Raw genomic sequence first — 15,424 nt, forward strand, 5'->3', positions numbered from 1 at the left:
TGTTACATATGATTCATTGAATGTAGCGCGATTGTTGCACCATGGCCAGATTCATTTCACGAACGCGTGCATGAAAAAAAAAACAATTGATATTGAACACTTAAAAAAAGTCGCCGAATAACCAAAGTTTATGCATTACTTATTATTTTCTATTTTTGTTTCATTCATTCTGGAATGATTTCGGAAGTTCATCTAAAATAATAAATTGAATCGCTTAAGGAATTTTCAAGAAATTCCACGGCTCTCCAGGATTGTTTCGAAAATTTTCTTGGGATTCTTCGGAAAATATCACTGAGATTCTTCCTGGAACCCCTCATAAATTCTTCCGTTAATCTCTCTGGCATTATCCAAAAAAATTCTGAAGTTTTTCCGGTGATCCTTTATATAAAATTCTTCTGAAATTTATCAGGGAGTTCGCTGTAGTTCTTCCATAAACATATCTCGAACTGCTCCGTCCAAAAATATTTTTTTGGATTATTACGGAAATGCTGCTGGAACTTGCAATTTCTTAATAATACTACAGAAAATCATTCAGGGAATCTTCCAAATATACCTGTGAGATTATTCCGTAAAACTCTTCTGGGATTGTGCCAGAAATCCCTCGAAAATTCCTCTCAGTTTCTTTCGGAAATCCTTCTGAAACTATTATGCATAGTCATCTCTCTGATCGCTCTGTGATTCTTTCGAAAATCTTCTTTTGGATTATTCCTCTTGGATTTTCATGGAAATCCTTCCGAGTTATTTACGTAAAATTTCCTTGGCATTCTGCCGAACATGTTTCTACGATTGCTTTGCTGAGGGATGGAATTCTTTAAAAAAATCTGGGATTCTTCTGAACGTCTTTTGAAGATTTTTCCAGAAATCTTTCGGGGTATCTTACAAAAATCCCTCGGGATTTCTTCCGGAAATCCATCCGAAATTATTATATCAACCCACTAAATTTTTTTTCCACAAATCCATCAGTAATTCTTTTGTAAATGTTCCTGGGACTTTTTTGGATATCCCTCTTAGATTCTCCCAGAAATCCGTTTGAAACTATAGTAAAATATCTATTTTTTCACTGACTTATTATTCCGTTGAAATTCTTGGGATTCTTCCGGGAATTCCTATAACGTACTTCCAGAAATCATGTTGAAATTCTTCCAGATGTCTCTTGGGGATTCATTTGAGAATCTTTTTTATGAAAATAAAAAAAAAAAACAACAAAATTACTATGGAGAAATTCTTCCGAAAACTATTCGGAAATCGTCCTGACCCTTTTCTAGAATTCCTTCTTCAATTCTATCGGATAAACTGTTTAAGTTTTTCCAGAAATCTTTCTGGGAAAATTTCGAATATCCGTTTGGAATTTTGGAATTCTGATCTTGATTTTTTTATGAACTAGTTAATTTCCATTTTTGATTATTTAGTTAATCTTCAGAAAATCACTCTTGAATATAAATAAAAGGCGAACACGAAATTATTGCGACACCGAAAATGTCATGCCAATTTTTTTATAATGTTTAGAATCAAACCAAAATTTTAGGGTAGTTTATACATATATTTACTTCAAAAGCCAAAAGAAAAGTTAATCGAAAAAGCCTTGAGTGTAAAATTGAAGGCATTTTCGCTTGATGCCCTCCATCAAAGTCTTTACAGTGTCATCCGGTACAAGTTTCGCAGTTTTTTTTTCCATTTCCTTAACATATGCTTCTCGTCTTTGACTGTCTGCTTGCTCTTCCGAAGTTCCCGCTTCATTATTGCCCAGTACTGCTACACCGGGCGCAGCTCCGGACAGTTTGGCGGATTCATGTCCTTTGGAACAAAATGGACAGAATTGGCCTCATACCACTCCAGGACACTTTTAGAATAGTGGCATGATGCCAAATCTGGCCAAAATAGCTTCGTCGTGCTGCTGCAAGAGCGGCAATAGGCGCTTCTCGAGGCACTCAGATTTGAAGATCTCGCCATTTACTATGCCCTTTGTCTCGGAAGGCTCGCTCTACAGACCGCAAGAGACTTCGATATTTTCTTCTTCTTAAATTTGTCATCCACATCAAACTTGCTCTAGCCGGTGAAAAACTCCAACCCCGGGATTTGCTTAAAATCGGCTTTTATATACGTTTCGTCGTCCATCACACAGCAGCCATATTTTGTCAGCATCTTCTCGTAGAGCTTCCGTCCCCGAGTTTTAGCCGTCGATTGTTGCCGCTCATCGCCGTTCGGGAAGTTTTGTACTTTGTATGTATGTAGTCCAGCTCTCTTCTTTGCATTCTGCGACATGCGGATCTTTTTAGCCAAATCACGGCTTGAGACGTTGGGATTTGCTCTAATCATGCGCTTCACCTTTCCATCCGTCTTTTTGTGCTCCGGGCCCGGTTTTCTTCCAGCTCCTTTGCCCTGGTCCAACGTCAACCGCTCCAGGAAACGCTTCAACACTCCGGAGACGGTTGAATGGTGAATGTTCAACATTCTTCCCTACTGCCGATGCGACAGGTCAGGAAATTACTGGTGTTTGGAAAGAATTTGTTCTCTCGACTCGCGTTGGTTCACCTCCATTTTCGTTGAATCGAAAAACACGACTTCAAGTTTGGCAGCATGTAAAAAATACACACCAATGAGAAAGTGTGCAATATTTGGTTGATTTTTACCCAATGGTAGAAATGTTATGCCCTGTTGAATGTATCGCAATAATTTCGTGTTCACGCTTTAGAAATTCCTAAGGAAGAGGACTCAAATAACAAATACTACTGAGATTCTTACGGAAATCTTTCGAATACTCTTATAAAAGTTACTCTGAAATAGTTCTGGAAACTCCGTTTGGATTTTTTCCGTTAATCGTTTTGAAGTTCTTCCGGACATGGCTCTGGAATTATTCCGGAAAACTTTCAGGAATTCTTCTGGATGTCTTAGGGAATTCTTCCAAAAACCCTGGTAATTTCATGAAAATCTTACGGGGTTCGTTCCGAAGTACCTTCTGGGATTCTTTTGGATATCACTAAAGAAATATTTTCGAAAGAATCCGATAAGGTTTTCGGGAAGTTTAATCCAAATATATCCGGAAAAATTCCAAAAGGATTTTCGGAAGAATCCCAAAAGTATCATAAGGGTATTGACTAAAAAATTACAGAGGTATTTTAGAAGAATTCCAGAAGTATGTCCGAAAGTATCCTCGAAAGATATCCAAATGGTAAATGGCAAAAGGTATCCCAAATGGATTTCCGAAAACGGCTCAAATGATTATTGTTAGAATTCAGAGGCATTCTCGTAAGAAAACCAGTAGCATTACCAGAATAATCTAAGAGTTTGAAAGCAATTTCATAAGAATTTCATAACAATCTCAGAATTTGAAAGGAAATTTCATAAGAATTTCAATTAGAATCTTAGGGCGTCCTAGGAAATCTTTGAAAGAATCCTTTAAAAATATCCGGTAGAATTGCATCAGGATATTCGGTGGAAACTTTCGCTATATTTCAGAAAAAAAATTCTAACGATGTAGTTTCCAGTATTTTCAAAGAAATCCCGAGGAGATACACGCAAAAATCACAGAAGGCTTTCTGCAAGAATCCCTAAAATATGTTTAGAAGAATCACAGAGGGATATCTAGAAGTTTCCTAGAAGTAATACCGTAAGGGTTGAATAAAATTGTTCGGAGGAAGAATCTCAGAGCGGTATCTTCAAGAATACTGGGGTTTCCAGAAGAACTTAGAGAGATATTAGAAATAATCCCAATATTTCCAGAATAATCCCACAGGTGAAATTCAAGATAAATTTGAGGAAGAATCCCAGGGAAATTTCCCAAATGATTCTAGAAAAATGTACCTCAAGAATAATTAAGAGTTTTTTTCTAATAATATGTATAACAATATTATGATTAAAATCAATATCTTGAGTAGCACTGGATTTCAACTCGTAACATCAATATTGCATTAAATCTATAAACCTTTCTTCTGGTGAATTTTTGCATATCCTAATTTAATAACAGTTCTAAGAGTAAGATTCTATTCTCATTAAGGGTATGCATAAATTTGTAATTTGATGATAAAAACTATGAACACTTATCGTGTAGCACGACATCATCATTGCAACCAAGATTGGAACTCACCAGAAAACGATAGGTTAAATTAACAACACAAGTGAAACACACGGTGTCTCCAAATTCTAGAAATAATACTGTTATTTCTCATCGGCTTCTTCTGAAGTAAATAGTAGAAGGTAGGAATTAATATAAAGCTACTTTTATTTAACTAATTTAACTGAACTTATTTTGGAAAAGTAAAAACTACTACTTTCCTAGAGCTTTAGCCCCAGCTACAACAGGAAGAGCCTTCTCGGCAGCATTGAAAACTCGTTTTCCTGCACCTTCCTGAAAAAAAAAACAGAATGAATTTATTAATAATATATTTGGTTAACGTATTTTAGAACAAATTTCTCATACCAATTTCTTTCCCAGCTTCTTGAGGCCACCTGCTTCAGACTGCCCGGTCAGGAGAAGAACAGCCACGGCGATCAGGAGAAATAACTTTGTGAAGTTCATTCTGCTAATTTAGTTTCTTTGGAATGCGATGTCACTACTGGTTCACAAGGCTTGGAACTGATTGATGTGGGAGGATTTCTTGGACTTTAAGTACTTGCTCTTGCAAAAGATTCGCCCATTTCAAGGGGAACCACTTATCTAGGACGTGGCTATGCATCAATAGAGAACGGGAATCCCAATCCTTGCAACTTGAACTCAGTCAATGAGTGAACAATGTGTGGTGAATGTCAATTAGCTTACCAAATTGTTTTTAACGATTGTTCCTCATAGTGGTAAAGGTTGGAATTTTTTGGATCTTGAAAATTTCCAAATTGTAAAAATTTCCTCATGAGTTTTTAAGGAACTTTTTAAGAAACTTTAAAAATGACTCCGTCGAAAATTTCTAGGTATAACTTATTGGATTTAATTTCAAGGGGAATCTTTGCCTAGGAAATTGCTTTGAGATGTTCTCAGTAAAATTCCGGGTTTGATGTAAATTCTGTAGTAATTTCAGAAGGTATATGCAATTTCTTAGAGAATGTCTAATACAATTCTTGGAGGAATTATCAAAAGTTTGTCTAAACAAACGTTTTGACTCGTCACATGTTAGGTTTCATCAAAGATTCCCAAAGAATAATAAAAAATAGATTTTTGAATGGAATTTGAAAGGGATTTATGGAGTCATTGCAGTTTGTGATCTCACCGAGTCGAGTCGCGTGTGCTCTGTTTATTTTTTTTTAGTTGGAGAATTTTGATTTTTTTTTTTTGTTGATTGTTAGTGGGGCAACCTTGACGAGTGTGAAGCGTAGGAAGTGTTTCACAGCGAAGAATTAAATGTGTGCTGTTGGATAAGAATAAATAGATTTTATGGATCTAAAATGGAGAAAATGAGAAATCTGTATCTGTGGAGGTCTATATGTAGTGGTGTGAATGAAAAGTGGAAGCGTCATTAAGGCCGCACGGGACGTCATTATAATCATCCTATCCATTTGAAGAAGCAGATCTCAAGTACCACTCCATATATGGTTGTGAAAAATTTATCACTATATTCTATATATGTGGTGCACAATCGATTAAATTTTCAGCTTCATCGGTTCACTAAAACTCGAGATTTGCTTCGGCAAAGTTTTGATGATAATTGTTAGAGCGAGACAAAAGATAGGGAAAATAACACGGTCTCCCGTGTCCCCTTAAAAGGAATACAGTGTGTGAACAGAGAAAAAATGCGATATTGTGCAGCGGTGTACAGGACAGAATGGTGTGTGTTGAAAACCAAAAAACGTGAAACCATGTGCTACGCTGTATGCAGCATTGGTGCCAGATGTGATGGAGAGATGTTTGACAGAGCTATTACCATGGAAAGCACGAAGCTAAGTATTAAATCTAAGATTATTTTGTTTTATTGTTTACATAACCCAAAAGTTACACAATGGTTCATATATTGCCATATATTGTTTTATCTACTACATTTTAACAGCAGACATTTAACTTTTTTCCTCTCGATATTATGCTTAAAACCTAATTCTTTTCTGAAATTCATAGCGTTTTTGAAAATTTATTCATCTTGATTTTGATGTTTAATTATGATAATTATAAATTATAATCGTATTGTTTTATACGGCTATTGATTATATCGTCAAGCTTGACAACACTGTTAAGTCACCGGTCATCATGGCTCTGAAATGTGTTCACACGTTGCTGTGTCCAGCATCATCGTCATTAGCGTCGTTAAGGGGCTGTCCATTAATTACGTAACACGGAGAAAACGAAGTACTCAAATTTGGGTTCTTTTGACCCAACTCGGCACGTTTGTGCGTTACCCCAAATTTGAGTAAGTAGCCTAGTACTCAAATTTGAGTAGTTGCATTGAATTATATCAGTGGGTGTATTTTACCCAATGAAACCTCCGGCGATAAAAACTCAAAAATGGGTAGTTTATTGATGCAAAAGCTTCGTTAATGAAAAAGATAGTCAAAAAATTATAAATGTTGTCATGGTTCTGTAATTAATGAAAACGAACAGAGCTAAATATATTTTATTTTATTTTATTTTAACGTCATGATCACATTTTCTTCTTATTTATTACATCCCATTTGAATCATATTCACTATAATCAGCTTGCAGATTCCGGCAATCGTTTACTGGGGGAACGCCTACGAATATCAGAACCGCTGCAGGACAGTACCGGAAGAGGACACCTACCTTTGTCCGAAACATTTGCTGATCGATGATGACGGATGGGTGGCTGGGACGGCAGCAACAACAGTTGGAACGGCCATCTCGTTTTTTCATCGTGCATGACGGGTGGCAACTAAAGAGAACGCAGTAGTTTTTAGTCGGGATCAGGCACTTCTTATTTCCGGCAATCCTGCACCAAGAACAATCGTAGACTCAAGGCAATTGAATTCCTGAAAATGAAAGGAAATATTGAACATTATATTTTCGGCACACCTAACTCTTCAGTACACTTTACCTTTGATAAATTAGGAATATTTCCTGGCCAGCTTCCGGAACTTTATATAAAATGACGTCAGGAACAGTAATCCCACCAACTTTTGAATTTATTTTTAATAAAACTTCGATTTTTCTGCTGTTACGTCTAACACCGACGATGACTAATACAAGATGATCAGCGTTGGCGTTTCAAAATGGATGGCTCATTTTTTCATCCAAAATTGAGTTTAAACAACTCAACGGCTAGAAGGCAGCCTAAATGCCCGACGTTGAGTTATTTCTACTCAACTTTGTGTTTTCAATGTGTTTGGCAAATTAATGATATTTTTCACAGTATTGTGAATTGCCGGTCAGATTGCAATTTTGGGAAGTTGAATATACGCTGAATAATTGTATCAATATGGAAAAACAAAACACTTTTTATTATTTTCAGTAACTCCGACGGTATATAAAAAATGTGATTAGGAGTCCAATAAACAAAACAAGTGTTTTTTTAATCAAATTTGAGTTTTCATTAAACAACTCAAAGGTTGAGTTCAATGTACATATTTGACAGAACGAAAATCACCCAACTATGCAGTTCGACTGCCTTTACTTAATTTTGAGTATAAAAAAAAATATTTTTGAGTAATTCGATTTCTCCGTGAAGGGTTTATGGGGGGAGGGGGGGTCTGAGATTTCTTACGCGCCATAGAATTTATTTTTGATTTTCATACAAAAAATCTTACCATGGGGGGAGGGGGGGTTGAAAAACCCCGAAATTTGTCTTACGTAATTAATGGACCGCCCCTAAGCTGTAGACGGGATTAAGGTAGTATGGGTATTATATTGACGAACTTCGTCGCACACTTTGGACCGATGCACGAGTTCACTATTTGACGTTCGAGCGGTGCCGTGTTATTTACGTGACCATCGGTCCATGATAAATGCACGGATCCAAGCGGCGTGGTAGGAGACATGCGGTGGTGCGGGGAGAGAGAGAGAGCGGCTTTTTATTCTTTTGTTTAGGTTTGTGGAGGTGACATCATCCAACGAAACAGGGAAACGGAGAGAGGGTGTGGTAGGGTGTCGAATGTTGATTGCTGCGTATTTTTCAAGGCATGCTTTATGGCTTGAAAGTTGAATATAAGGGGACACGGGAGACCGTGTTATTTTCCCTATCTTTTGTCTCGCTCTAACAATTATCATCAAAACTTTGCCGAAGCAAATCTCGAGTTTTAGTGAACCGATGAAGCTGAAAATTTAATCGATTGTGCACCACATTTATAGAATATAGTGATAAATTTTTCACAACCATATATGGAGTGGTACTTGAGATCTGCTTCTTCAAATGGATAGGATGATTATAATGACGTCCCGTGCGGCCATAAACATAATTCATTAATTGCAGAGCGAACTGTTTCATCGCTATCTGTAGTGGTTAGGAAAGCTCAATCTGTTCCGCCTAATTAGTACATATACTAGAACTTAGTATCTATATGTTGACGAGGGAGGAATATGACGTTTTCCCTGACTCTTATTAGGCATATCACGGCGAAATTCTCTCTCTTTCGCTCTTCAACAAAACTTGAAAACAATAGTGCCAGTACCTGTCAACTTTGACAGGTACTGGCACCGTTGTTTTCAGATTTCCTGAAGGAAGGAAAGAGAGCGCTTTTCTGATGACGTCATCGTGCAATGAGCAATAATCAGTGTATGAATGTATATGTTTCATTTTAGTTTTGTTACAGGGCCCAAAGTTCTAGGGTTGCCGACCAATTGCTGACAGTTAGACTATTTATTACAGGCGTAAATGCGTTTGTGCGTAAATGTATTCCATATTATTTTTGTTTACAGCTGCAATAGTAAATGATGCAATAACATTTGCTGAATTTTTAGTTCTGCAAGTTAAAAGGAAGAAACTTGATCATAATAGGGAAACTAACGTATTTTCTTCGTTCCAAATTTTCTGAAATTTGGCAGTAACATACGCTCATATGCCAGAAGTGCTAAGAAAATGTTGAACCCCATATGTAGAGAAAACTACCAATGATGAAGACGACGAAGTTACTTAAAATACAACCCAACATTGATTGTAACAGCTACTTTTTCTCTAATTTCTTAGTTGGTTTATTTCAAAAATAAATTGATTGGAATCTACGACAAAAGCTGTGGATTCGTTAACTCATACACCTACATACCATGACATTACACACGATTCGTGGTTGTTTTATTATATTCTGTGATTGTTTTACTATGTGATATTATGTTATGTTATTTTATATAATTAGATCCCCGTCAATCTATAATAGGTAAATGCAACAGTAGATTTTCAAAGCTTTTAAAAGGTTGAATTCATACCACCAAAAATGGGAGTAAGCATTACTTTTCAACAGCGTTGGTTTGATTTTCAGGTACCTGTTTCTGTCTGTGTCTTCAACATAATGTTCAGATGATTTTCTGGCAATTTAACTTTGTTTTAAGCATTTAACTTTCAGGTCAAAAACTTTGTTAACACAAAACTGGAATGCTGGATAAAATCAACAGAGGAAATATGTTTATCCCCTAACACATTTTAAGCCTGAAGCATGACACACAAATAACATTTCATTTTTATTTTTAGGGCTTGACAGAAGATTTTATAGTGTACATATCTAAATAATGGGTGAGAATGACAGTCAGTGTTGCTAATTATAACCATTAATTCAAAAATTGATTACAGATTTTCTGCACCATTTCCTATGAAAAGGACCTGCAAACGATATTTTTAATTTATGTATTTCTTTTCAGGATCAGCAATATATAAGGGATGATTCAAATATTACGTAACACAAAATTTGTCAATTGTATGCCCCCTCCCTCCCCTACGTAACAGCTTTTGTATGTAAAATTAAAAATTGTGTTATGGACCCCAACACTAAGGAAGACCCCCTCCATCCTTTTATTGCGTACCTAATATTTGAACGATCCCAAATTGCAGAAAGCCGTCGTTAACATTTAGTATAAACATTGTCATTGTGTTCTTTTTCAGGCTTGTTGGAACAATCTGTTATTATGTATTTAATATTAATCATCTTTCATTCAACGATTCTAGGTCAAATCATCGAGATATTGCATGAGTTCTCATATGTTTTATATTTTAAATTATTGTATTTAATTTTATTACATAATAATTACTTAATTGAATCATATAACATGGGTGATATTGAGGGGGTGCATCAGGGCATCATTGAAGTTACAGCTGGACAATGGAGTGGAGTGCCAGCCGGAGTCAAGGGTTGAAGTAACCGTAACATCCTTGTAGATGGGTTCTTTTATCCCAACAGTTGTAATGGATTTGACGCGCCCTTCTTATAACAAACCATCCCGTGGAAAACTTGACAGGTATTGCAAATTTCATTATACTTTCCGTTGGATCATATTATTGGAAGGAGATTCTCTATTTCCCGCGGGTTTCGCGTTAGTGTATCTGCTTACGGGTCCACCACACCCCATTTTGGCCCTTCATACAATGGTATGTTGAATTCAGATTGATAATGAAAATTGACTGTACTGTAAGCGGAACCGCATGCAGAGCAAGACTCAAGCTAGGATGATGGCTACCTACATACATACATACATACAATTTGAAAGGGATTTATTTAGTCATCAAAGGCAAAATCACGAGAGAGTTTTCATTTTATAATAAAATATCTTGAGGGATTACTGAAATCATCTGAAAAAAATGAACTAATTTCCAAATACAAAGATTCTTGAAACGATTCATAAAATAATAGAATCTATGAGGCATAATTATGGATGTCAATTTGTGGGGGATGGATGCCAGAAGAAAATTTTTAAAAGAAAGATATGTAGAAAGGTGGCATCTTAGACTAATGCTTTAAGGAATAAATACAAACTTCTTATAATAAATGAAATAATTCACAACGCAATTTCCTTTTTTTATGGAGAAAACGGATCATTATTTCATAGAAGCGTACTGTAGAAATGGTTTCTATCGCCGCGAACTTGATTCTCCATTGGTTCATCGATTGGTTTTCGGCGAGAAATAAACTCGAAGCGTACTGTGAAAAATTTGTGGGATGAAATAATCGATTGGCCTCTAAAAATATAAGAGGCTGACAAATATCTCCAGATACTACATAGGATTCAATGTCGGAAACAATTTCGGAACTAATGTTTTGGAAAGTAATTTTAGAATCTTAGGAGAAACATATTGCGAAAATTAAAAGAAACTCCACAAGAAATTCCTGACGAATATGTGAAGTTATGCCTTATCGGATTACTTGACGAATTTCTCTAACAATTCCCAGATTAATTCATTTCACGATGCTTGGCTCAAACCTTTTGAGTTATAAAACAAATTTTTGGCAAAATACTCGTAAGATTTATTGCGTTCTTTTGTTAAAACCGTGCAATGATTTCTGGTAAGATTTTTGACAGAGGTATGATTAATCAAAGAGATCATTACTCAATTTTACACAAAGATTAAAGCTTTAGACTCCATTTTAAAAACTTAAACAAAATGTTCACCTTTGCATCAAACCAGTTGTTTTTTTTTTCTCCAGTCAGGAAGGGGGAGGGAAAACGGCCTCCCTGCCCTCTGGCTACGCCCATGGTCAATTGGCAAAGAAGGCTCTTAGTTATAAGTTATGAAACTGCTCATAAAAATAGCGAAGAATTTTGATTTCTGAGAAATTTCGCAGGGTAATTCCGATACAAATTCTTGAAGAATCTGTAGGAGCAGTATTGATATGCCTACACTCAAATGTTCATCAATGGGTTCTCCAACGAAAGAAAAAATGAAAAGAATTCAGCCTTACAAGTCCTTACGCTTGAGATTCGCATGTCGTCAACAACTATTCAGCAGTAAATTTTATCACATAGGACCCAGATATCAGTACCAGCAGAATATAGTTTTCAAACATATGACAAACTAATTCGTGATTCATTTATTTGGTTAAGCTTATTTGAAACAGCTGTTCCAACGCAATAAATTAACGCGGTATTCTCAATCCAAACGGTACACCAGTTATGTGATTCCCAATTTCCCAGAGCAATTGCAGACTCCCATAGTAAAATGCTCATTCATTCATCATCACACACGTTCCGCTGAATGGTAGACAACAGTGGCGCCAAAACAAAAACAGAGCGAGGTTCATAAACGGCAGCTGCGCGCTCTCGACTCGACGAGCAGCGCGAGCTAAGTGGAATTCACCGACGACAGCCAAACTTATTAGCTTCTAAAAAAGTCAAACTTTTCATATTTTATTGAATAGTAGCCAATAAAAAGATTGAAAATAAGCAAAACCCCTGTAATTAAAAATTGAAACCACGCACTTAAAAATAAAAAAATAAAACAAGTAGAATAAGTAATAAGCATTGAACTATATAAAAAACTGATTAAAAAAAAAACTTATAACTTATAAAACTGATTAAAAAACTTAATATGTATGATTTCAATTATCAGCTTTCAAGTACCATTTTTTGTTATTCTTATTGTTTTTTTTTATAATGTAGTTTTTTATTGCGAATTTTTCATTGCAATTTTTTGCAAATTTTTTGATGAAAAAATATTCTAAAATGCTATTTTTTTAATAACAAATTTCTACTGAGCTCTTTTTTTTAATTATTGTATTGACTGCTTAAGGCTAAGCCTCTGATGGTTATCCTCTTCTTAGGGCATGAGAACATTTTTCCCGTTCACCGATCGTTGGTGCGGTGATCGCCTGCTCGGTGATTCCCGGTCGTGTTTGGTCGCGCCTCCCTTTCTTTACGCAAAGAAAGGACCAGGCAAGGACTATAAAACCAAGTCACTCCAAGCAAATCGGTTATCAGTTAGCAAACAGCGAACCGTAAGTCACCTATTCCAGTGAAAGCTTGACATAGTCACAACGCTCAGCGCGAATCGTAACCATGAACTTCAGCAAAGTGTTTGCACTCGTTCTGCTCATCGGGTTGGTTTTACTCACCGGGCATACCGAAGCCGGTGGTCTGAAGAAGCTGGGGAAGAAATTGGTAGGATATGATGAATGTAGATCTTTGTTACGGAAATATTAATTGAATTTGTTTATCTAATTCTAGGAAGGAGTCGGAAAACGTGTATTCAAAGCTTCTGAGAAAGCACTTCCCGTTATAACTGGTTACAAAGCCATAGGAAAATAGGAAACATTAATGATGCTTTGTAAGACATCATGGAGGAATTGTGATAACTAACTACATACAAAATGTATAAGACGCTCTCGAAATGAAATTATTTAATTTAAGCATTGAAATTATATTCAAAACTATTATGAAAAACAACTATTTTTGCTTAAATAATTTGAAAGAAAAAAGAACTCTTATTTTAACAATTTCGTAAAGCGTCCCTAAACCTTCCTAATATACTCTTTCTGGCGTTACATCCCATCTGGTACAGAGCCTGCTTCTAAGCTTAGTGTTCTTATGAACACTTTCACAATCATTCACTGAGAGCTTTCTTTGCCAAAGTTGCCATTTTCGCATTCGTATATCGTGTGGCAGGTACAAAGATACTCTATGCCCAGGGAAGTCGAGAAAATTTCCTTTACAGAAAGATACTGGACCGATGTGATTCGATGCCATGACCCTCAGCTTGGTTTTCTCCTTTTGAAACAACAATTTGATGAAAATAAAAACACACAGCCTTTTTATTTGAAAAATAAAAGAGCTGTGTGTTTTTATTTTCTTCGATTTGTCTATTTAAAATGAGAAAACTGCTTTTTCAGTTTTGACTTTGGTACCATTTTTACTTAGGCCTTAATAGCTGCGCGTTTATCACTACGGCTTTCTGGGCCCATAAATCTTCATAATGCATTAGGAAAAAGTTACTTAGTTACTTAGTTATGTATTATTTGTGGATATCTCAAGGGATTCCTCCAGCTATCGTGATTTCTCCAGGGTCTTCTCTAGGAATTCTTGAAGGAATGCTTCTATAGGTTCTTTCAGTGATTTGTCCAGGGAATCCTTTAGAAATTCCTCCTGGAATTTTCATTTCTTCAGGGATTCTTCTAAGGATTTCAGCAAGGATTCCTCCAGGGATTCCTTTAAAGTATACTTCATCCAGGGATTATTTCAAGAAATCCCCCAAGAGTTTCTTCAAGAATTTCATCAGGAATTCTTCAAGTGAGAAACTCCTTTGAAATATTTTGAGGGAGTCTTAGGAGGAATCAATATAGGAATTATTGGAGGATTCCTAGGAGGAATCCTGGCAGAAGTCTCTGAAAAAAATCTTGGGGAAATTCATGGACGAATCTCTGGAGGAATTCTTTGAAAAATGTCTGGGAGAATTGCTAGAAAAACCTCTGAAAGGATTCCTGAAGGAATGCCTGAGGGAATCCCTGGAGGAATTCCTGGAAAACATCTTGAAGGGACCTCTAAAAAAAAAACAATGAAAAAAAAAAATCTGCACAATCTGGAAAAAATCTGAACGAATCACTAAAATATTTGCTGGAGTAGCCCTTAAAACTTTGTCTATGCTTCAGTTATTCCCGTGAGATTCCCTAGAGGCATTCTTTGAGGGAAATCACGGGTATCCCTAAAGTATCCCTGGAGAAATTTCTGAAGGAACTCTTGAGAGAATCCCTAAAGGAGTTTTTTCAAAACAGTCTTTGAAGGAATGAAGGAATTGCTGGAGATATTCCTGGAGTAATCTCTGCAGTGATTTTCCTGGAAGAACTCTTGGAGGAATGTCTGGAGAAATTTCTGATGAAAGAAAACCCTGGTTAAAAGTAAAAAACTAATAATTTTGGCTCAATTGATACCGATGGATTGTATCATCTAATTTTCAAATTAAGGCGTATCGGTACTAGTCTAGGGTATCGGGGTATAATAATTGTACATTTGATATTTGAAATTGCGCATATATCCCTTTCGGGACGGACGATTTTTCATTTTTATGATCAAATTTCTCTTGCTTTGTGTTAACGTTCCAGAATGGATTGTACTCTTCATGGCGTTTTAATGTACCTCGTTGACTATGAATAATTGAAGACGGAAAACCGGCCCTGAACGAATCGTTTCAAAAAAACATGTCCAGCACAGTTGTGCTGCTTCGTCCCGAAAAGGATATAGATCTGGTCGAAAAATCATTTTTTTTATATTGACTCTTATGGTGAGTTGTTCGGTAATCCAACCCGCATGGTTTTTAAATTAATTCTTTACGCGTAGTAAATTTGGATAAATCAAGAATGAAATTATGAAAATATATCCACATGCTCAGGCAAGATTCGAACCCACAACTCTTGTAAGCTAGACGAGTGCTTTGCCAACTAAACTACCGAGCCACTTGGTGACCCCATAACTTGGACGGATTACAAATTTCCAATTGAAATCCCAACAATTCACGCAGGCCTTTCTCATAACAAAAATATTCAATTGCTATGATACTTAGGCAAACAGTTTCAACATAACATAAACCGCACTCGCAGATATAACAGATATGGGTTAGGAAAAGAGTCTACGTGAACTGTTGGAATT

The 15,424-nt window shown here is 36.2% G+C and overlaps 2 long non-coding RNA genes across 2 annotated transcripts; one reads left to right on the plus strand and one right to left on the minus strand.

The window, feature by feature from the left end:
- Positions 1-4,201: 4,201 nt before the first annotated feature.
- LOC5579377 lies at positions 4,202-4,604 on the minus strand. Its single transcript, XR_002499766.1, has 2 exons — positions 4,418-4,604; positions 4,202-4,345 (listed from the first exon to the last, which is right to left on the minus strand). It is a non-coding gene; the product is annotated as an uncharacterized LOC5579377 (long non-coding RNA).
- A 7,987-nt stretch (positions 4,605-12,591) lies between these two features.
- On the plus strand, positions 12,592-13,231 carry LOC5564828. Its single transcript, XR_002498873.1, has 2 exons — positions 12,592-12,946; positions 13,013-13,231. It is a non-coding gene; the product is annotated as an uncharacterized LOC5564828 (long non-coding RNA).
- Positions 13,232-15,424: the final 2,193 nt, after the last annotated feature.

This window comes from Aedes aegypti, chromosome 1, assembly GCF_002204515.2.
Source record: "Aedes aegypti strain LVP_AGWG chromosome 1, AaegL5.0 Primary Assembly, whole genome shotgun sequence".
In the NCBI taxonomy this organism is placed as follows: Eukaryota; Metazoa; Arthropoda; class Insecta; order Diptera; family Culicidae; genus Aedes; species Aedes aegypti.